Source organism: Amblyomma maculatum, chromosome 1 (assembly GCF_055883805.1).
Source record: "Amblyomma maculatum isolate TAMU_Amacu chromosome 1, ASM5588380v1, whole genome shotgun sequence".
Taxonomy (NCBI): Eukaryota; Metazoa; Arthropoda; class Arachnida; order Ixodida; family Ixodidae; genus Amblyomma; species Amblyomma maculatum.
The window spans coordinates 461,894,980-461,917,230 of record NC_139344.1 but is presented as its reverse complement, the minus strand read 5'-3'; the positions used below and the strand labels follow the sequence as shown (position 1 = coordinate 461,917,230).

General features: G+C 46.2%; 1 pseudogene; it reads right to left on the bottom strand.

Moving 5' to 3' along the window:
• Positions 1-17,076, bottom strand: part of LOC146209795 (thiol S-methyltransferase TMT1B-like) — a 109,482-nt pseudogene extending 92,406 nt beyond the window's left edge.
• Between the last annotated feature and the right edge of the window lie 5,175 nt (positions 17,077-22,251).

Here is a 22,251-nt window from a genome sequence, read left to right as displayed (position 1 = left end):
TGCGAGCAATAACACGGGCTGCGTCAGCTCGGGAGATGGCGTCACGAACGTAGCAACTGGCGTAAGCGGTGGGAGGCAATACGCTGTCAAATGGAAGGGGAGGGTCACGGCCGTATAGAAGATAAAACGGTGAGTAGCCCATTGTGTCGTGACGAGAGGAATTGTACGCGAACGTTACAAACGGCAAATTAATATCCCAGTCACGGTGATCATCCGAGACAAACATAGACAGCATGTCCGTGATCGTGCGGTTGAGGCGTTCGGTGAGGCCGTTCGTTTGTGGATGGTAAGCGGTGGTAAAATAGTGCTTAATGGAGCAGTACCGAAGAATTTCGTCGACTACTCGAGCAAGAAAGCAACGGCCACGGTCAGTGAGCAGCTGGCGTGGAGCACCATGGAGCAGGATGACGTCGTGGAGAAGAAACGCGGCCACATCAGTTGCACAGCTGGTGGGTATCGCTCAGGTGACAGCGTAGCACGTAGTATAATCCGTGGCCACTGCAATCCATTTATTCCCCGACGCAGAAAGTGGGAAAGGCCCGAGGAGGTCAAGGCCAACTCGGGAAAACGGGTCTACTGGGATGTCGATCGGCTGCAGGGATCCAGCAGGCATAGCCGAGGGCTTCTTCCGTCGCTGACACCGGTCACAAGAAGCAACGTAACGTCGAACAGAGCGATAGAGGCCTGGCCAAAAGAAGCGGCGGCGGACGCTATCGTAGGTACGAGATACGCCAAGATGACCCGCTGTGGGTGCGTCGTGCAGCTGTTGAAGAATGGTGGTACGCAGGTGTTCGGGGACTACGAGCAGAAGCTCGGCGCCATCTGGTCGCATATTCCGTTGGTATAAGGTGCCGTTGTTAAGCATAAACAGAGCAAGGGCAGCATCAAGGGGATCGGTGCTGAGGCGATTGATTATGCTGCAAAGCTTGAGATCTAGGCGCTGTTCATGGCGTATGTTTGAAAGGTCAGAGATGGCCAACACATATGTGTCATCGTCGCACTCGCTCGCAGGTGGGGGATATACCGGGTTGCGGGACAGGCAATCGGCGTCAGCGTGCAGCCGGCCAGACTTGTGGACGACGGAAAAAGTGTATTCCTGAAGGCGGAGGGCCCAACGACCCTGGCGACCAGTAGGGTCCTTCAGCGTAGAAAGCCAGCATAAGGCATGGTGGTCGGCGATGACGGAGAACGGGCGGCCAAACAAGTAAAGGCGAAACTTTGTAATGGGCCATACGAGGGCTAAGCACTCACGTTCTGTGATCGAGTAATTCCGTTCAGCCGCAGAAAGGAGGCGACTGGCATAAGCAATGACGCGAGTGCGACCCATCTGCTGCTGGGCGAGTATGGCACCAATACCGTGACCACTGGCGTCGGTACGTACCTCCGTTGGTGCCGAAGGATTGAAGTGCGCCAGGACGGGCGGGTTGGTGAGGGCTGCAATGAGCGCAGAAAAGGCTTCAGATTGTTCTCGGTCCCAGCAAATTGCAGCGTCGTTCTACAAAAGATTGGTGAGTGGACGAGCAGTCTCCGCAAAGTTAGGTACAAACCGCCGAAAATAGGAGCAAAGCCCAAGAAAGCTACGCACGTCACTGGTACAACGGGGTGTAGGAAATGCACTTACAGCACGTATTTTGTCTGGATCGGGTTGAACGCCACGGGCGTCGACCACGTGACCGAGCACCTTGAGTTTACGTCGGCCGAAGCTACATTTCTTCGAGTTCAGCTGAAGGCCAGCTCTTCGGAAGACGCCAAGAATGGCATCAAGGCGATGGAGATGGCTCTCGAATGTAGAAGAAAATACAATGACGTCATCGAGATAGCACAAGCACGTCGTCCATTTCAAGCCGCGCAGGAGAAAGTCCATCATGCGTTCGAATGTTGCGGGTGCATTACACAAGCCGAAAGGCATCACCTTGAATTGATACAGGCCATCGGGAGTGACGAAGGATGTCTTCTCCCGGTCCCATTCGTCGACTGCGATCTGCCAATAACCGGAACGAAGATCAATGGAAGAGAAATAGCTGGCACCGTGCAAGCAGTCGAGGGCATCATCTATCCTGGGGAGCGGGTAAACGTCTTTCTTTGTAATTTTGTTGAGGTGTCGGTAATCAACGCAGAATCTCCAGGCATTGTCCTTCTTTTTACCAAGCACGACAGGCGACGCCCAGGGACTGCTCGAAGGCTCTATAATGTTTTTTGCTAACATCCTGTCCACTTCATCTTGTATGACGCGTCGTTCTGAAATAGCGACTCGATAAGGTCTTCTGTGAATTGGGCGGGCGTCTCCGGTGTCGATACGATGTGTAACGAGGGACGTCTGTCCTAAGGGGCGGTCACCAAAATCGAAAATATCGCTGTACGAATTCAGAAGACTCGTAAGTGCTGTAGCACGGTCAGGGCGCAAATTAGGTGCAACCATTCCTGATATGCGGGCCTCCGGAGATGAGGACGGTGCAGGTCGTGTCGACACTTTAGCAGTAGGGTCAGGCAAAAGAGCGGCAACTGTGACGTCAGACAGTGGGGTCAGTTCGGTGAGAGTAATGCCCTCAGGAAGAACGTGAACAAAAAGGCCGAAGTTCAAGACTGGAATATAAGCGTTGTTATTTTCTACGTGCACAATGTTATGAGGGAGAGCGATTCTATGCTGCAGTGTCACGTCAGTTTTGGGGCAAACAACGTAGTCGCCATCAGGAACGGAGGGGAAAGGTGTCATGAGCACATACACTGCAGCTTCTGGTGGCAGACGAGTAAATGTAGAGGAGCGGAGACGGAGCGTTGAAGTATAAGAGGCCTGTTTGTCAGGACAGAGTGGCAGGTCCAGATGAAGCAGTCCAGAAGAACAGTCAATGAGCGTGGAATGTGCAGTTAAAAAGTCGAGTCCTGATATAACGTCGTGAGGGCAACTGGTGACGACTGTAAATAGGACAGTGATATGGCGGTCGGCAATGGTAATTCTTGCAGTACACATACCAATCACAGTAGCTGTATTGCCATCAGCAACACGAACGGTAGATGAGGAAGCGGGTGTGATGACTTTGTTGAGGCGTTGACGGAGCGAGGAACTGAGGACGGAAATGTGGGCGCCAGTGTCAATAAGGGCAGAAACTGAGACTCCGTCCACAAAAATGTCAATGAGGTTACGTCTGGGTGCGAGGGTCAGTTCCGAGTTGGCAGTCTGGGTCGGTAATGCAGCGTCACTCCCGGGCGCTGCACTCGCTAGTTTCCCGAGTGGGCGCCGGCGTATGATGGGGAAGAGTTGCGACGAGGCAGCGGTGAACGAGATCGACGAGACCGTGGAGATGGAGATCGGCTGGAGTTACGGACACTTGAGAAGGCTTCGGTGGGAGGTTCATCTGGGTTAGCAGGGAAGTGTCCAGGTCCATCATATGCGGGGCGGAGCTGTTCAGGTTGGGCAGGGAAGCATCGAGGTCCGTAGTAGTACCGATGGTAAGTGTTGTAATAGGAACGAGGTGTGGGGAAGGTGCGACTGCGGCAATAACGGGAAGTGTGGCCGGCTCGACAGCAAATAAAACAAATTGGCCTGTCATCTGAGGTGCGCCACTCTGCAGGATTGCGATTAACGAAGCGACGTGGGGGAGCTTGGCTAGTGATTGCAGCAGCCACTACAGGAACAGGATGCGATGGTGAAGAGGGCGGTACGGCGTTAGAGGAAAGACCGACGTTGGCAAGTTCCTGTTGGACAACAGCCTGTATCATGGCCACAGTGTCAGGCACTGGAGATGGGAATGGTGCAGGAGCTAATGCCTCGAGTTCACGCCTGACGATCCAAGTCATTGTTGCGGACTGAAAAGGCTGTTGCAGAGGAGCCAGATCATCACAGGATGATGTGGCTGCCGTGTTCGAAAGGCGCTCAAAGCGATGTACCAGGCGTCATTGTTTAGCCTGCTCGAATTTTCTGCGAACTTGAAGCACCGACTCGACGGTAGAGCAATCCATGCAGAAGAGGATGTTGAACGCGTCATCTGCGATGCCTTTGAGGATGTGCCCTACCTTTTCACTTTCCAGCATGGAGCTGTTCGCCCTGCGACACAGCGCGAGCACGTCTTGGATGTAGGCCAGGTAGGACTCCGTTGTGGATTGGGCGCGAGACGAAAGTTCGGTTTTGGCTGCGAGAGCCCGTCCAATGGGCTTCCCGAACAAGTCGTGAAGCTTTTGCTTGAAAATTTCCCAGGTCACCAGCTCATGCTCGTGATTTTGAAACCATGTACGAGCGGTTCCCGCCAAATAGAATATCAGATTGGCCAGCATGATGGTCGCGTCCCAATGATTGTTCCGGCTACATCGCTCGTATTCATCCAGCCAGTCGTCCACATCTGTCTTGTCTTCGCCATTGAAGATCGGAGGGTGGCGGATGTTTGTGAGGACGAGTGGTTGCGCCGATGTTGTTGCGGTGGTAGGAGCTGCCTCAGTGGTCATAGTGGCCGTTGTTGACGTTGTTATCCCAGGTAGGTGTCGGCACTGCGCAAATCCAGCTTTCGGCTGCTTAAATGGATTTATGTGTGCACACGGGGATCTTTGGTCACCTCCACCAAGATGATACGTGGCGAGGTTAGTGCACGAAGGTTAGTCCAGTTTGACGCAGCCCACAAAGCACATAATCACAACAGCGTTAACCTTCTTCTAGTACTAAACGTTGCTACCACTTTGTCGTCGTCTGTGTCACTGTTTCTGATCGTTTTCTTCTTTAGCGTCCAGCGATGCAGGGCATATATGTCACAATATCTATCAGTATACCTCAAAGTGTCCTGCTCGCCACCCTAGATGTGGCGAGCAGGACACTGCGATGACATCCGCTCAGCTCTACAGGCTTTTGAAGATCGAACCTTATGCACTAACATTGACGTTCCTACATTGGCTATCCTTCTTAAATTTATCTTTGAACTAAACTACTTTCAATTTGACATAACGTCTTCCATCAAATTCAAATCCAGAATAACGGAACATCGATAGCCACAGGTATTGGTCCTAACTATGCAAACATATTCATGGGCTTATTAGAAGTCCAGTTTCTCGCTTGCTACCCACTAAAGCGAAACGAGTAAAACTGTGCAAAAGACTTGACTGAAGGAACACACAGGCAAAAACAAGGCAAAGGTTTCCAACTATGCAATTCTCACTTCATTGCAAAAGCTGCAGATGTGTCCCTTATCCGGAAAAAACCACCTTCATCGGTAAAGCATGAGGTAGGACTGAAAGGGAGGTCATCGAAGCCTACCTGATTGCCAAAAAGAGGCGACGACTGGTTGAGTAGCCGTCAGTATCACTATCGAGACAAAGATATTGAGTATCAGCAAGGGCATGTTCGGGTTTCGCAGACGCTTTGATTTTTCTATAAAGTCCTTTTGTCACTTTGCCGGCCGTCTTTCGCGGTAGTGCCTTCCTTGTTTTGTTCAGGGGCTTTATAACCGCCTGTTTCGTAAATAAATATAGTTGGAAATCTGTGCCTTTGTTGTGTATGTTTGTTCCATCAGTCCCCTCTTTACGGTTTTAATCGTTTCGCTTCAAACGAATCAAGTAGCCAATCAAAGCGCCTTACGCAATAAAACCTTTCTACTCCAAGAGATTTATTCACAACATTTTTAATATTTGGCAACATGTTGAAGCACCACTCCTAAATTCATCTCTTGTTTTAATACACGCATGAAGCAATAACATTTTTTTATTCTTATTCTACAAACTGTATAATTTTCTAGACATGACAGTGTCAATGAATGAAAAACTTAGCACGACTTTATACCGGAAACCTAGTGACAGACCTCAGTACTTGTACTTCAACAGCAGCCATCTTAAACCCAATGGAAACTACCATCCCATATGGACAAGCCGTCCGCTTTGAATGAATATGTTCTGATAATCATGACTTCGAATTTAATGTGCTAACCTTCATAACACCATATTGAACGCAAATACCCAACGCGCCAAATAAATGGCGCATTGCAACGATCAAGTCGTCTTTATAACGAGGCTCTAATAAAGCAGAAAAGAAACCATTCGGCCAATCATACATTAATCTTGTGCTAACGTACTCAGCATTGGTCCCAAACGTTGCAGGCATTTTAAAGAAACATCATAGCATTCTCATGCAAAGTGAGCGTCTAAAAGAGATTTATCATCGAGTCCCCCGTGTTGCCTATAGCCCGTAGGAAGAACGACAGTGACATACAAAACGTAGCGGCCATGGTCCGTCAGCAATTGGCGGTGCGCACGGTGGTGAAGGATGACATTTTGAAGCAGGAAATCGGCGATATCGGTGGCGTAACTGGTTGGGAATGCACGCTTGATAGCGTATCGAGTGGCGTAGTCGGCCGCAACAGCGATCCAGCGGTTGCCGTAACTGGACGTCGGAAAAGGTCCGAAGAGGTCTAGTCCGATGCGATGGAAGGGTTTGAGGGGTACTTCGATAGGCTGCAGAAGATCGGCAGGTAATGTGGAAGGGCGCTTTCTGCGTTAGCAGCTGGCAACGTAACGGCGAGCGCTACGATATAGACCGTACCAAAAAGAGCGGCGTCGGACCCGATCGTACGTTCTTGAAACACCGAGGTGACCCGCGGGGGGCAGGTCATGAAATTCCCTCAGGACAGAGGAGGAGCGGAGACGCTGGGGAGCGACGAGCAGGAGCGGAGGTCCACCAGGACGAAGGTTGTGGCGTACAGAATGTCATCGCGAAGTACAAAGAGTTGAAGTGAAGGGTCTAAGGTGGCACCGCTGAGGCGATCGATTAGTGGACGCAAGGAGGAGTCTTGCCGCTGCTTGTCCGTGATGTTAAGCAGATCAGAGATAGCGAACAAGCAAGGGTTGAGGTCACTATCTACAGGATCTGGCGGTTCCACAGCGTGACGAGACAGGCAGTCAGTGTCTTGATGTAGACCTCCTGATTTGTAGACAACGGTGTAAGAATACTCTTGAAGGCGCAATGCCCAACGACCAAGCCGGCCTGTAGAGTCCTTCAATGAAGAAAGCCAACAAGGACCGTGGTGGTCAGTCACAACCGAGAAAGGACGGCCAAACCAGTAGGGTCAAAATTTAGACACGGCCCAAACAAGGGCTAAGCACTCGAGCTTTGAAATGGAATAACTGCGCTCGGCAGGGGAGAGAAGGCGGCCGGCATATGCAATTACACGGCCTTGACCTTGGCGACGTTGGGCGAGCACGGCGCCGTTACCATATCTGCTGGCATCTGCGCGAAATTCTGTTGGAGCCGACGGGTCGAAAAGGGCCAATACACGTGGTGAGGTGAGCAAGTGAATCATTGAAGAAAATGAGTTTTCATGAGCATGGTCTCAGGTAAAAGGGGTGTCTTTCTTAAGGAGGTCGGCGAGGGGACGGGCGATGGCAGCTTAATTTTGATGAAACGTCGGAAAAAGGAGCATAAGCCGACAAAGCTTCGCACAACCGTAGAAGATCGAGGCAGAGGGAAGTCCTTGACTGCTTGAAGTTTAGCAGGATCCGGGCGGACACCGGAAGCATTGATAAGATGCCCAATTATTGTGAGTTGGCGGCATCCGAATTGGCATGTCGACGAAGTGAGCTGCAACCCAGCTGTGCGGGAGACAGAAACAATGCTCGTCAGTTTTTCGAGGTGAGCCCAAAATATGGAGGAAAAAACTAGAACGTCGTCGACGTGACACGGGCATGTAGTCCATTTAAAGCCTGGAAGCTAGGAGTCCATCATTCGCTCGAAGATAGCTGGAGCATTGCAGAGACCGAACAGCATGACTTTAAACAGGTATAATCCGTCCGGTGTGACGAAGGCGGTCTTCTCAGGGTCTTTGTCATCGACAGCATTTTGCCAATACACGGATCGAAGTTCGATGGAAGAGAATAATTTGGCTCCGTGAAGACAATCCAAAGTGCCATCTATTTTTGGGAGGGGATATATGCCCTTTTTCGTCGCACAATCAATGAGGGCAGGCTGTTCAGAGGGAATTTCAAGGCCGAGGATTAGGAATTGAGGCCTGTGTTCAAGGACGGTGAAGAGAACAGAAGTATGACGGCCGACGATTGACACACGAGCTGTACACATTCCAACGATCAAGCCTGCAGATGGGTGCAAACTTTACAGCGTGGTGTCCCGCAGGGTTGACACACGGAGTTAGGGTTAGTCTTTGGGGCCGGTTTTATATTCAAATAAAATGTGCTTTAATTTCCTGTGGAACCGACGCGTTTGTTTTTCTTGTGGTGCTGGTTTCCAGTTGTGATCTCACGTTTGATCTGACGGCACTCTTCGGCACAAGCAGCGGCTTGGCTAATGCAAAATTGGTGTAACGACTTGCTAATGACACTCAATATTAACAACTGCAAATATATGTCTTTCCACCACCGCCGTTATCCGCTCTTGTTCCAGTACGCTCTCTTTCACCTTCCTATCGGCCCTGTCCAATCTTAAATATATCATAGTATTCATCTTTGTCGTGACCTTACGTGTGACAGAAGAATGCGTATTAAACAATTATTCGCTGAAAATCCAAACAATTTACCGGAAGCTTCTAACCTACTCAGAGCCCCAGCACATGGTTTCCTGAAGCAGACCGCAGCCCCGAACTAGACCTATACATTAAATCCGTCTCAAAAGAAATTATTGAAAAAACAAAGCTAGCTCGAAAGCCCAAAAACCTCCCTATAACTTAAAGAGCAACTCTTGACAACCTAGCTTCTAGAACTGACTTAGTTATCAAGCCTGCAGCAAAGGTGGTAGCATAGTGATTCTGCCTGTTGAAAATTACAAAAAAGAGGCATATAGACAGCTGAAGAACTCTTGCCACCACGAAAAGTTGAATAACGACCCGACAGAAGAGTTCAGTGAAGTCATCCTGAATAAAATAACAGATCCATTAGCCAGGGTACTAATTTATTCAGCCGTCTAACAAACAAGCAGGTCTATTTTACCTACTGCCTAAGATCCATAAGGTTTCCGCAGAAGCATTGTTTACCACAGACATACCAGGAAGACCAATTATTTCTAACAATTATACGCCCACAGAAGACCTCTCAATATTTTTAAATCACCACCTAGCAGACCTCCCGACCCAGCTTCCTTCGTTTGTGCAGGACACACCTAACTTTCTCCGAATTATTGAGCATATTAATAACACCACCAATCTTGCAGATGATTGTATACTTGTCACACTTGACGTCGCGGCACTCTACACTAATATTCCTATCAATGAAGGTATCGACGCCTTCCACCAAGTATTAATCAACAACCACCATCCGCATACCTCTGAAGTTTATCTCTCGCTCCTTAAACTAGTCCTAAATTAAATTTATTTCAACTTCGATTCATCCTATTATTTGCAGATATTTGGAACCAGCATGGCTACTCCATTCGCGCCGACTTACGCAGATATATTCATGGGAGTTCTAGAATCAAATGTACTAAATTCATTCCCTGAAAATCTCCTTATATACCTTCGCTATATTGACGATAATTTCATTATATGGCAACACGGATCAGAATCACTTCAGTCGTTCGTCTCGCATCTTAATAATCATCACACTAGCATTAAATTCACTTGTCAGTCGTCGCAATTAAAAGTCGACTTTCTCGACACCACGGTGTCAGTGGAAAATGGAAAACTTAAAACTTCTTTGTACAGAAAGCCAACGGATAAGCAACAATACCTAGATTTTACGAGTCATCATCCGAGACATTGTAAGCAAGGAATATTTGTAGGACAGGCGACACGGCTTAGAAGAATATGTAGCGATGATAGTGACTACCTAAACGAACAACATTCACTGAAAGGAACACTAATCCAGAGGAACTATCCCGGTAACATGTTAAATGCTTTGGTATGACCAAAGATACACGTGAAGCTGCTATGACTGTGAATACAGTTTATTTCAGTACCCTCGGGGCCCGAGGGCATTACAGAGGGGAGTGGGGTACAATAAAAGAAAAAAAAAGGAAAAGAACTGCAATCAGTATTACAACAGATTTGAACAGTAGTATGGTTGAAACACATAAGCAAGTTACAGCAATATAAAAATACAAATTATTAGCTACTGACACAGACGTATGAGCGAATTATATAAGCCCACAAATATACCACGTGAGCAAAACAAACAATTTTACTAGCAGGCAGGAAACAAAGTTGCTGAAATATACCATCATACACGTAATCAGCAGCACAATTCGGGGGGAAAAAGAGAAAAAAAAGTTTATAAAAACAGCAGATGAACTAAAAACAATAAACAAATGGCAGTGTGGAAGAATTCATTGTTCTATGTTAACATCAGATTAACTAAAGCAGATTTAAACGCAGAATGGTCCCCCACTTCAACAACCGATGGGGGAAGGCGATTCCATTGTGCCGATGTGCTGGGGATGAATGAGTTGTAGAAGTGATTTGTTTGGCACGAAGGAATACCAACCTTATGACGGTGATCGATCCGAGCAGACATGTAGCAAGGAGGCGTAATGAATTTTCTCTTAAGGATGGAGTTATTATAGTAGATCTTATGAAATAGACAAAGACGGAATATATTTCTAGGTTGAGACAGCAGTGGCACTGATAAGCTTGATTTCATAGCAGTGACACTAGAATTACGATGATAGTTAGAGAGAATGAAACGGGCCGCACGGTTCTGAATAGATTCGAGTTCACGGATTAGTGTCTCTTGATAAGGGTCCCAGATGGATGAAGCATACTCCAGTTTACTACGAACCAACAGTTTGTAAAGGAGCAATTTTACGGAACTGGAGGATAGACTAAAGTTACGACGTATGTAGCCTAGCATGCGATTAGCGTTGTTGGTTATGTGATCTATATGAGCCTTCCAGTTAAGATTATGGGAAATAAATACACCTAAATATTTATAACAAGGCACAGACTCAAGGCTACTATTATTAAGAAGGTATGAGGGTAATAAAGTGTTACGACGAGAGACACGCATATACTCGCATTTGTTAATATTTAGTTCCATGTTCCACCTGTTAGTCCATTCAAGGGCATGATTAATATCGGATTGAAGGAGAGCAACGTCAGAATCACTGTTAATTTCACGGTATATGACGCAGTCATCCGCGAAAAGATTTATTGTTGAGCATAAGTTATCAGGTAAGTCATTGATACTTATATGAAAAAGAAGAGGCCCTAGCACAGAGCCTTGTGGCACGTCTGATCCAACTGGAGAAGTGAAGGATGATGTGTTATTAGCAGTGACAAACTGTGAACGATCTGTAAGAAAAGAATGCAGCCACCTGAGAACGCTAGGGTCAAGGTTAAGTTTACTTAGTTTCAGAAAAAGCAGTTGATGAGACACCTTGTCAAAAGCCTTTGAAAAATCAAGAAATATGCAGTCGAGAACGGAACTCCTGTCAAGGAATGAATTTAGATCATGCGTGAAGGTTAAAAGCTGCGTTTCACAAGAAAACATTTTTCGAAACCCATGTTGACTGTCAGTAAAAAAATTATTAGAATCAAGGAATGATGCAAGGTGAGAGTAAATAACATGCTCCATGATTTTACACGGAATGCTTGTGAGATTGGTCGATAATTATGTGGGGAATGTTTATCTCCGGACTTATGCAACGGAATCACCTTCCCGACCTTCCAGTCCCCCGGTATACAGGCTGTTTGAAGCGATTGCTGAAATAGGTTAGATAGTATTATTGCGCTGTACACTTTGATATTTGGGAACACAGCGCGGAACAAGACGCAACACAAGAAAACGAAGGTAGACAGGACGGAGCGCTGAACTGACAACTTTTATTTGAAAAGAAAGAAGGTGACCCGTATTTAAGCGGTGCCTATCATAACACGTGATCAATTCAGGGGGAAAAACCGTGCTAAAAAACCTTTCTTGAAGAAAGAATTGGCCAAAGACAGCTAAAATGTTAAGAAGGATAAGCTCTGATAAATAATTTGCTACATGAAAGTTATCTCCAGTGCTGATAACCAGAAAAAAGAGATGAACATTTAAAAGCGCAAACACGACAATGTTTCTTGTTGCACGATGCATGTTCACATTCTTGTTTGTAGAAACATACTCGTGTTTGTGCTTTTAAATGTTCACCTCTTTTTTCTGGTTATCAGCACTGGAGATAACTTTCATGTAGCAAATTATTTATCAGAGCTTATCCCTCTTAACATTTTAGCTGTCTTTGGCCAATTCTTTCTTCAAGAAAGGTTTTTTAGCAGGGTTTTTCCCCCTGAATTGATCACGTGTTATGATAGGCACCGCTTAAATACGGGTCACCTTCTTTCTTTTCAAATAAAAGTTGTCAGTTCAGCGCTCCGTCCTGTCTACCTTCGTTTTCTTGTGTTGCGTCTTGTTCCGCGCTGTGTTCCCAAATATGGATTTGAACCAACTAGCCCAACAGCAAGTTTTGCGTAAGTACACTTTGGTTTTAATCAAGAACTTGGAATTAATATTATCAACACCACATGATGAAGAAATGTTTTGTTTTTCGATTATTTTTTCCACACCAACAGAATCAAAGACAATAGAATCCATTGGCAAAAAGTCAGCACTGGTATTTGCAGGGGTTTCAGAACGCACATATTTAGAAAACGCTGAAACGAATACACTGTTAAGGACATCTGCACACTCATTTGGGTGGATTAGCTCGTCACTAGAGCCTTTAAGGCTGATGGATGAAGTGTCGTTTTTGTTAACTAAGCTCCAAAATTCCAGGGCTGTAACGTTGACTAAACACCCTTTCATGGTTACGCTATTAACGCTACAATGTCCATTACTCACAAAAATGATGGCAGTTATAATTCAGGCAGTTACCGTTGAATCTTGGAAATATCATTACTACTGGGTTTAGGACATTTCAGACATCTACGAGAACACTTAAAGAGAACCATAGCAATATCCCCGTTTTAAATTGCAGCCAGAAAAACAGGTTTATGCCTACAGAAGTAATGAAGTTGCATGAAGACTTATTTTCATGTTTATAATAGTTCATTGGTTGTAGTTTCATTCCAAGACTGGAACAAAGTACTTGGCACTGTTAATCACACAGCTTAATACAAGATTTAGAGTACTAGAGCGTCAGGAAATCCGCTCTTGGTTTCCACACAAGTTATCTTAACCGCAAGAAACAATTTCTCCACCACAAATCAGTCATCACAATCAAGATGAAGGGGGAATTCCGCAAATACTGTGATGTACACGTAACAATTGTGCAGACACCACCATGATATACAATCTTACGGAAAATCACTATCCCACTCACACAGCGCAACATGGACACATGTACACGAAGGACTTGAGGGAAACAAGATGCGGAATTATCTAGCCCTAGCTCTCACAAACCAAATGGTCCCCGTCGCTACTTCAGCCCTCTCATCTTACCGACACAGTATGATAGAAAAAATGTATTTCCCGATTCCACATAAGCAACTATTCTTCTCGGGTGCTATAGACTGGAGGAAAATAGACTAACATATTTCTTAATTTTTATATCTTAACCGAAATAGTCCTAAAATATGGCCAAGTTATTAGCCTCGGTACGGCGAAAGGCAATTGTAACAACTGTGCTATCTTCCCTTCACATTAATGGATTCCCTTCTGACAAATTCCAGCGTGCTGATGGACGCTGATGACACTTGATTAGTTCCAGGCAGAACTACAACTGAAATTCAGTCCAAGGCAAATGAGGTATGTCTTATCTGTGCATGGTTTAAAACTAATAAATTGACAATAAATGCTGCTAAAGCAAATTATATATTGTTTATAACAATATCTCAAGAATATTAAATTATACATTTGCCTAGACCACGTTCGAATTCGGCAAGCCTTTAAATATCTAGGTGGGACAGTTAACTTCAACTTTAATTGGCAAAAACACATTGCTCCCTTGCGCATGCTTCAAGTTATGTTCCAAGTAAAACATGAGAGTTGATGGACATATCTGTGCTTAAAATTATTTGCTTTTGTCCTTTTTATTGTCGTTTAACATACTGATGCGAGCCGGGGGCTAAACCTTACAGGCCTTGTATTTATCTGCTTTTTTGTTTGCCGGAGAGACTATCCCTTATAACAACACGCAACACAAGGTATCAGCTCAGTACCCCCTTGCAGTTTCCTTTGTTAACATGAAACGCAAATAGCAATAGCACCGCAGAAAAAAATCCGTCTTTATAAAATAACCTTTTTTTGTTGCCTAAAAGGAACACTTTGCATGCAAACACATTTTGGTTTAATTACCCTATAATCCCAAACAGTCAAGAACTGCACCTGATTGAGTTTATTATGGCAAACGTATGGAACCATTGCAGCACTCCAAATTATTCTGGCCATGTACTTCCTCTTCGCCACTGACCGCTTTTATTGTTCAAACATAGATGTGTACGTTTGACGACAATTTATACGTGCGTGTTTGAGTTTTGGTCGCCATTAGTTATAATCGAACTTTCTATATACACAGTTAACCTTGTAATCTTTATTTGTTTCCGCTGGCGTGCGATTTTATTCCTTTGCTTATCCCAGGCAGAAAGATCTTGTCTTTTTTGTTTCGTTACGCTCAGTGTCGCCGAGATGCGGCTGTGTCATTTGCATTGTCGTGCAAGATGCGCAAAGGTGTATGTTGAATGATAACTGGCATTCACGTCTATTTCCACAATGTTCTGTTTCTTCTAGTTCCCTTTCTTTTTGGCTTTAACTAGATGTTTCATTTCCGATTTTAATCTGAGGGCTGATGAGTGCAACGAGGATTTCATAGTTCGACGACCAGCGAATACAATTCCTGCTATCGCGGCCTTGGAGTTGGTTAATTCTTTTGTGGACGAAAGAAAACACAATAAAGAGCTGATTACAGAGCTACTACACCTGTCTCTTATTTTCATCCCACCCCATTACCACCAGCACGCGAAGATATTTTGTTGCTTAAATATAAACTCGTAAAATGGGCCTCTATACTACTTTCAGCTGATGGCATACCAGTTTCTACATGGTTTTCTTGATCAGTTTCAAAGATAAATATGCAGATAACTAAATTCGGAAAAGTCGTCAATCATAGTGTAGTAGCCGCCCCTCTAAAAGTGTTCTCTCCATTTTTCGGCTTGTAATAACTGTTTCAGATAAGTGCCAATAATATTATTGTGCGACCGCCTATGCCTCAAACGTGTGCATGCGGAAGAACGTTGTTGTAAAGTGCTGGTAACTCGGTTTCTAGAGTAATAGACGAATAGCTATTTCGTCTTTTTGGGACGGTGTCAACAAATGCTATTGCGCGCGCTATAGTTCACATGGTCAGTTTGAGGTTTCGCATTAAATTCATATCAGGTGCTCTTTGAAGTAAAATGGTACCTTACAGTTATATGCTAATTAGTGTCTTTTGGATAATAGCTCGCATATTCAAGCGCTAGTAGCAAAGGGAATAGACGCGTGTGAAGATTTGCATGAGGGCAGCCGGCAAATGGAATCTGTTACCACTCTTCCGTCACACCCTTAAAAGCGGAGATTAACAGCCCCACCAATTTAGCGTATGACCTACGGCCGGCGAGAAGGAATCAGCAGCGTTGTCTGCACCCACATATACCAAGATAAACTATGCAAAATTAGCGCTCTCGCTTATTGTATCAGGTTTAGGCCGGTAAACATGCGCATTATTTTTCTTGCCTTGCTCTAAGACTGCCTTCAACGCATTGCATTTGTTTCAAGTGTCGAAGCATTAGAAGGTTCTTGAAGCAATTCCTACCGCGCCGAGAGGCTTTCGCCAATTATGCATGCATCTCGTAACAAAGATAAACGTTAAAGTGTGACTTTAAAGCTTATTCGGTTGAAATCTTGTGATATTTAGGAGAGACCTACTTGCCACTGGTCGGTGCCAAGGGGCTGTCCTCCTCTGCGTTATTGTTAAATAGAAGCGGAACATTCTCTATTGAGTGCCTAAAATATCGAAAATACCCTTTTTGCATTTTATGATCATTCACACTACCCGCGTTACTGACGGACACCCAAGCTTGGATTAAAGCTACGTTCGTACTGCCGGAACAGAGTCTTTCATTATTGTATGCTGAAAAAAGAAAAGCAGCCCTTCTCAGCAGCCTGCACTGCACTGGCACCTATACATCCTGAGGTATATTCTGAGAACGAAGAACAAATGTGTTGCTTCGATTAAGAAAGAGCGAATAGATATGCGCTAAATGGCTGAAACATAAAGAGAGTAGAAATTGCTGGGATTTTTTAAATTTTGTTACATTTTAACAGAGCGCTTCGGACTTTCGCTCTACCGTTTATGAAAGCCCCGCTTCTCAGCCATGCGTCTGCAAAGATAAGTCGAAAAATCTTCTAACCCAGAAGTGCAAGATCCCGGGCTAGTTGATACTGGATAATGAAATAAAACAGCGCAAGGAACGGGACGAAACACGAAGGAAAGGAGACAAAGACACAGTTGTTAGTCAGCGCCTGTGTCTTTGTCTCTTTTCCTTCGTGTTTCGTCCCGTTCCTTGCGCTGTTTTATTTCATTATACTTCTCACCCAGCTACCTCCCAAATCATCGCACGGTCCTCTTGTATGATGTTGTCCGTACCATGCGAGATTAAAGAATGAATAGCGGTGAAATGAATTTTGCCATCTCGAGGTGCTTGAAATGCACGCGACCACCACTATGGGTGTCATTCCTCGCGATTAATATTCGAGTGCCATAATCAAGTTATTGGTTTAAGCTTCTCCACGTTATTGCATGAGGGCGACTTGTATGGTATTTCAAGGACAAGCGCCACCTACCTTTGGGTTTTGTTTAAGTTCCTTCAAGAAGGCAGCGCCGAAATCCTGGTTGGGGTCAACGTTGGTGTACTTGATGGAGCGCTCTATGTGCTGGAAGTTACCTCCAAACCCCGCACCAATCTCGAGCACTCGTAGCTTTCTCTCCTTGCGCAGTTCGGGGTCACGGGATACCAGCGAATACAGCGGCTTCAGGGCAGCACGCCGCATCTTTGCCATAGCTCCCTCGTAGATGACGACGACAAGCCCAAAGAAGGAAACAAAGTAAAGCTCGCGAAACTTGCGAGACTGTAGCAGTGGCAGCAGGAAGACAAGCCCAAAAAAGAGAAGTGATAAGATCCAGAGGAAACCGAGGAGACGCGTGCGTAATGACATCGTGCTTTCCGAACAGCTTGTGCGCGCGGTAGAATGGATAGCACTGACTCTGTTGGTAGCACCGGAACTGAAAACTCTTCTGCGTGACGTAAGTGTTGGAACGTTTACACTATAGACATCCTTTTTATCGGCTTTGACAACAGGAAAAAAGTCCGCAGCTGTGGCCAACATTCCTGTATGATTGAAGTGATTGCCTTTCACTCTGACGGACGCCTGCAGGATTCCGTCATGCCGATGGCTATGATTTTAGATTGTTGTAGAGACGCCAGATATTAAATGTAGCACTTTGAGCCAAGGCTAATCGCTTCAACAGTTTTTCGGTACGAAGCTACACGCGTGATCAAAAGAAATTTGTTATAAAAAAGCACAATGCACACAAAGTGTTTCACTCTCAGTAGAGGCGTCAACCGCGCGCTGAGCAAAGAATCGGAGATGTGGTCAACAAGACTGAAGGAGGAAATTCGGTCGAGAGCGACGCATTTCTTTAAACACTTCGTAATGTGGCGTTCAGTGTGATATAGCACAGCCCGCTGGCGTCTCAAGCATTTCGCATCTACTGGAACGTTTCCACCGTCTTAGCTTTGGCTGTCTTGCTTTTTGCCACTGTCGAAAAGCGGCCACCGCGGCCGGGATATGACCCCCATGTACTGTGAGATGTTGGTGCGCATTGAAAAACCTTAGAAGGTCGAAGTTTCTCCAAGACTCCGCCAGGCCTTGCTCGAAAATATGAATCACTTTCGGACATCAAACCTTGCCAACTAATTAGCCCTGCAAACGCTTCAAATGCCCTTCAGATAGCTCGCCTCTACGCCTACTTTTGAGAGCGTATGGTTTGCCGGGTGTCAAGGCACATCTAGCGATGTCTCTCAAAGCGCTCTTCGGGCAAGGTTCATGCTTAGCACAACTGCTAATTAGTAGCTCTTAAACATTATATCGCTCATAACATCATCATATATGTTGCTACTTTGTCCTGCTTTAAGCTTCCCTACCAAGGGTGATTCACTGATGTGCAGCTGGCTATGTGCAACCTGTGAACTTGGTGAAAAAAAAAGAATTTAGCAACACTTAATTTAATTTTCATTTCATTTTATTACCTTAAAGACCCCTCGCGGGGTATTACATAAGGGGCATTACATAACGCTTTCGAACCAATTCATGAACCAGACTGATGAACCACCGTCATCGCCGGGTAATGGGAAAGGGTGTGACGGCGACGCGTACAAAGTTACGCGCTCTCTCGCGCGGGGACGGGGGCTTTTCTCGAACATTGTGGAAGCCTCCATGCGGCACCGTACGGGCCTCGCGCTGCGCCGGCTTGATAAAAATGTGCGCTGATTTCGGGAACCTCCAATCCTGTGGCCACTGCAGGGTTGTCCAAATTTGCTGACATAATGTATACAGAACGTTAACAGCGTCGTCATGGTGGAGGTTTTGAAGCAACTAAGCTGAAATGCCATCAGGTCCGCTAGCTTTGTTCTTAGCAAGGCTGGCTAAGGCCCATTCAACTTCACTCTTCATGATGCCCGGCTCGAGATCAGTAATCACAGCCGTCTCATGTTGGGTTTTGCACATCCGGGTCCTTCTTGTATGTTCTTCTGTGTATTCCTGCCACCTCTTCTTTATCTTTGAGGCTTCAGTGAGGTCCCTGCCTCTTTTGTCCTTTATCACGCCCAGCTTAGCACAGAAGCTTCCTTTGATATCTTAGATTGTCTTATACAGAGCTCTTGTGTTCCTTTCATATCCCTCCATCTAACCCGGTCCTGTGCTATATGCATCCACCTGACCCCGGCAAATGACCCTCAACCACCCACTTAACTTTTTGACACCCTTGCTAAGCTATCCTTCTCTTGGAATGTAATTTTTCCCTACGCTATCCTTCCCTAAGCGACAATCGGGTATCCTCTCTTCGCACTACATGTGCTGCCCATTTCTTCTGCTTGATTTCCACAAGAATGTTTTAATCGTCATTCTTCTTAAGGCACGCGCCTTAAGGAATAAAGAAGTAATTCCTTTTGTGGACATTAGATCATATATTTGATGTGCTTGCTTTCTCTGAAACGTGGTGTACTAGATTCAACGATGTTACCGACTTTCACGTGTAGAGACGTGAAGCATTGTTTAGAAAAACCAAGAAAGGGAGTGGTGTAGCCTTGTACTTGAAAAACATATTCTTTATGAACTGCTTTCGCAATTCACAGCTTTTACCCTTGCCCTATGAGTCACCTTTTATTCAGACAAATGCATTTCAATCTCTGGCGTAATTGAATGACCACCATCGTCTCTGCAAACGTATTGTTTTTCATTTTTGACACTCTATTCCAATATTATTCCATATGAAAAACCAGGGTAAATTCTCCATTTCACTATTACCGTCACACCCTGTGAATGATTTTGTTGATATTGTTACTAGGCCTACCCTGATGCAGTCGCAACAGTTCAGCATCAGAGACACACTTGTAGGACCAAACCTACTTTCAGCGTCGTCGTTCTTCACAAAATCAACACATCTTTAACGTCTCTGAGTATGCGTACCGTAACACAGCGGTGAGCGCGAATTATACGTTTATTATTATGATGGACTCGCTCATACGTGACATCAAATGAACGACGGGTTTGTGCTATTAAGATATGACGTTGTCGTTTTCTCTCTCACATTCACAAGCCACGTACATCCATTTTCTACCATTCTGGCTGCCTTTCGCCGCGTCGGCCTTAACCTGAACGCGAAGAAATGCAGCTTTGGCCACCAGCTGATCAAAATCCTGGGCTTCTTAGTTGATCCAAATGGTATGCAGCTTGACCCTGATAAAGTTGGTGCCGTCCGTGAATTCCTTAGTCCAAAACACCTATGTGCGAAGTTTTCTCGGACTCAGCTCCTACCTCCACCGCTTCAGTTGGAATTTTGAAGAGATAGCGCGTTCCCTTATCTTCCTTCTGAAGAAAAATGTTGATTTGGTTGGTTTGTGGCGTTTAACGTCCCAAAGCGACTCAGGCTATGAGAGACGCCGTAGTGGAGGACTCCGGAAATTTCGACCACCTGGGATTCTTTAACGTGCACTGAATTTCCCGTTGAGGACTGAGCAATTTGATGCCTTTACAATGCTTATTTCCGCCCTTACCGCTTCCCGTATTCTCACCCACCTCGACTCGTCTGCGCCTTGGGGCCATGATATTGGGGCCATCCTAGCTTAATACCAGTACGGCCACTCTCGTGTGATTGCCTGTGGAAGCCGTCTGCTACCTCCGTCCGAGCGCAACTACTCCATTACGGAGCACAAATACGTCGCATTTGTTTGGACGTTGGTCAAATTCCGCCTTTCTTGTTTGGGAGGCCCTTCAACGTATTGACGGACCGTCATACCTTGCGTTGGCTGCCCTCACGTAATGACTGTAGCGTCAAACGTCGCTGTGAAGAGGAGGCGCTTATAGCGACGTTCCCAACCGGTTATAGAAGAAAATAAAGTTAAACAGCCCGTGCACGTTGCGCATGCCTGGCGCGCGCTGTTCGGTTCGAGAAGCCTGGCACGCTGGTCGTTTTGTACTCGTACTTCGCTGCGACCCCGTAAATTCCCTACAGTGGTGACTCCGGCCTCTGAGATGACCGACCCCACTCCGCCTGACGTTACCTTGCGCCCACGGGAAGTCGCAGCTATCTAGCTTCGCCTGCCGATATTATGGCCCAAGCAGCCACAGATCTGGTTCGCGCAGCTAGAAGTCATCTTCCATCTGTACTACGTCGCCTCGAAGACATCTCGGTTTCGCCACTCGACACTACAGGGGCGCTTCAAGCTTATGTAAACGCAAGCACAGACTATGAGATTTTAAATACTGCCCTCATTTGTCCAATGCTTCCTGAAATACGACAAATATGTTCGTATAGAACATATTTCCTTCTCTAATAGAAGAGCTCGTTGCCATTTGCGACGGTTTGTCTATATTAGCAAACAGCCAATATACTGCACCGCCGCCCATTTTGATCTTGGATACAGAATCCAGCCAAGCAGTTAAAGCTTTACGGAGTATCACGAGCATTACATCATCAACGATATCTGCAATATTGTACTAACATTTCTTTGCTCTGTGCGCGTGCTTTCTCCGTCTCACAGAAACTAATGATGCGTCCTGTTCTCATACAGTGACATATCCTCTGCTGTTACGAAATCTGCGCCCATTTTTATCAAGCCGACGCGGCGCGAGGCCCGCGCGGCGCCGCATGGAAATTTCCACCAAGTTCGAGAGAAGCCTCCTTCCCCGCGCGAGAAAGCGCGTAGCTTTGTACGCGTCGCCGTCGCCCTCTTTCTCATCGCTCGGCGATGTCTGTGACTCATCAGTCTGGAATATGCCAGAGGTCTCCAGAAATTTCTACGTGTTCTAGCCAATGATGACGCGCGGCTCGACGGGAGGAAAAGGGAGCGCTCTAACTAGCGAAGCTAAGTGTGTGTGCGCGCTAGCCTTAGCGCGCCTTAACAGACAAACGCGGCGCGCCCTATTTATTGAGGCCGCGCCGCTTGTGTAGCCAGTCAGTCAGTCAATCAGTGGTTGCGGCGTGCTCGCAAGTGCTTCGGCTGGACTCCCGGGGATCACCCGCTGCTGGTAAGCCCACGAACCTCCGAGGGAGCGGCGCTCGTCTTGCGTGGCGGCCACATCGTGACTCTCGAGGCGTCGGACTGCAGAAGTGCCCGCGGTGAACAATTTGGTGTTTGTTTATACGGCTCTCTCGTGTTTGATTTGTGTTGTAAAGCCTGTGTGTTATTGAATACCTCTTTTGTTGCATGGTTAGCGTTGTTTTCTGTGAACCTCTCGTCCGTACATTTTTAACTGTTCTTGTGTATTCCTCTTTATCGTCTCTTGCTATGTATAAAGTGTGTTTTGTTTGTTACTTCTGACTCCGACCATTAGTCTGGCTTGAACCGGCAGAAGCTGGGCCCCAAACGGCCACCCCCTTCTGTCACTACAAGGTATTTGAATTCCGGCCGCGCTTGCCCCACAAGTCGAGCGCATCTCCTTTGCGACCGGAACAGCTAGCCCCCCTCACTCTAAGGGTTTCTGGGAGTGTGCGCACCGTTAAGGGCGCATAGTTAATATTCCCCATAACTATTAACGGGTGACAATTATTCTGGCGTCCACGACAGGACGTTTGGTGCAATCAAGCTCAGAGGACGGAGAAGCAGTTGA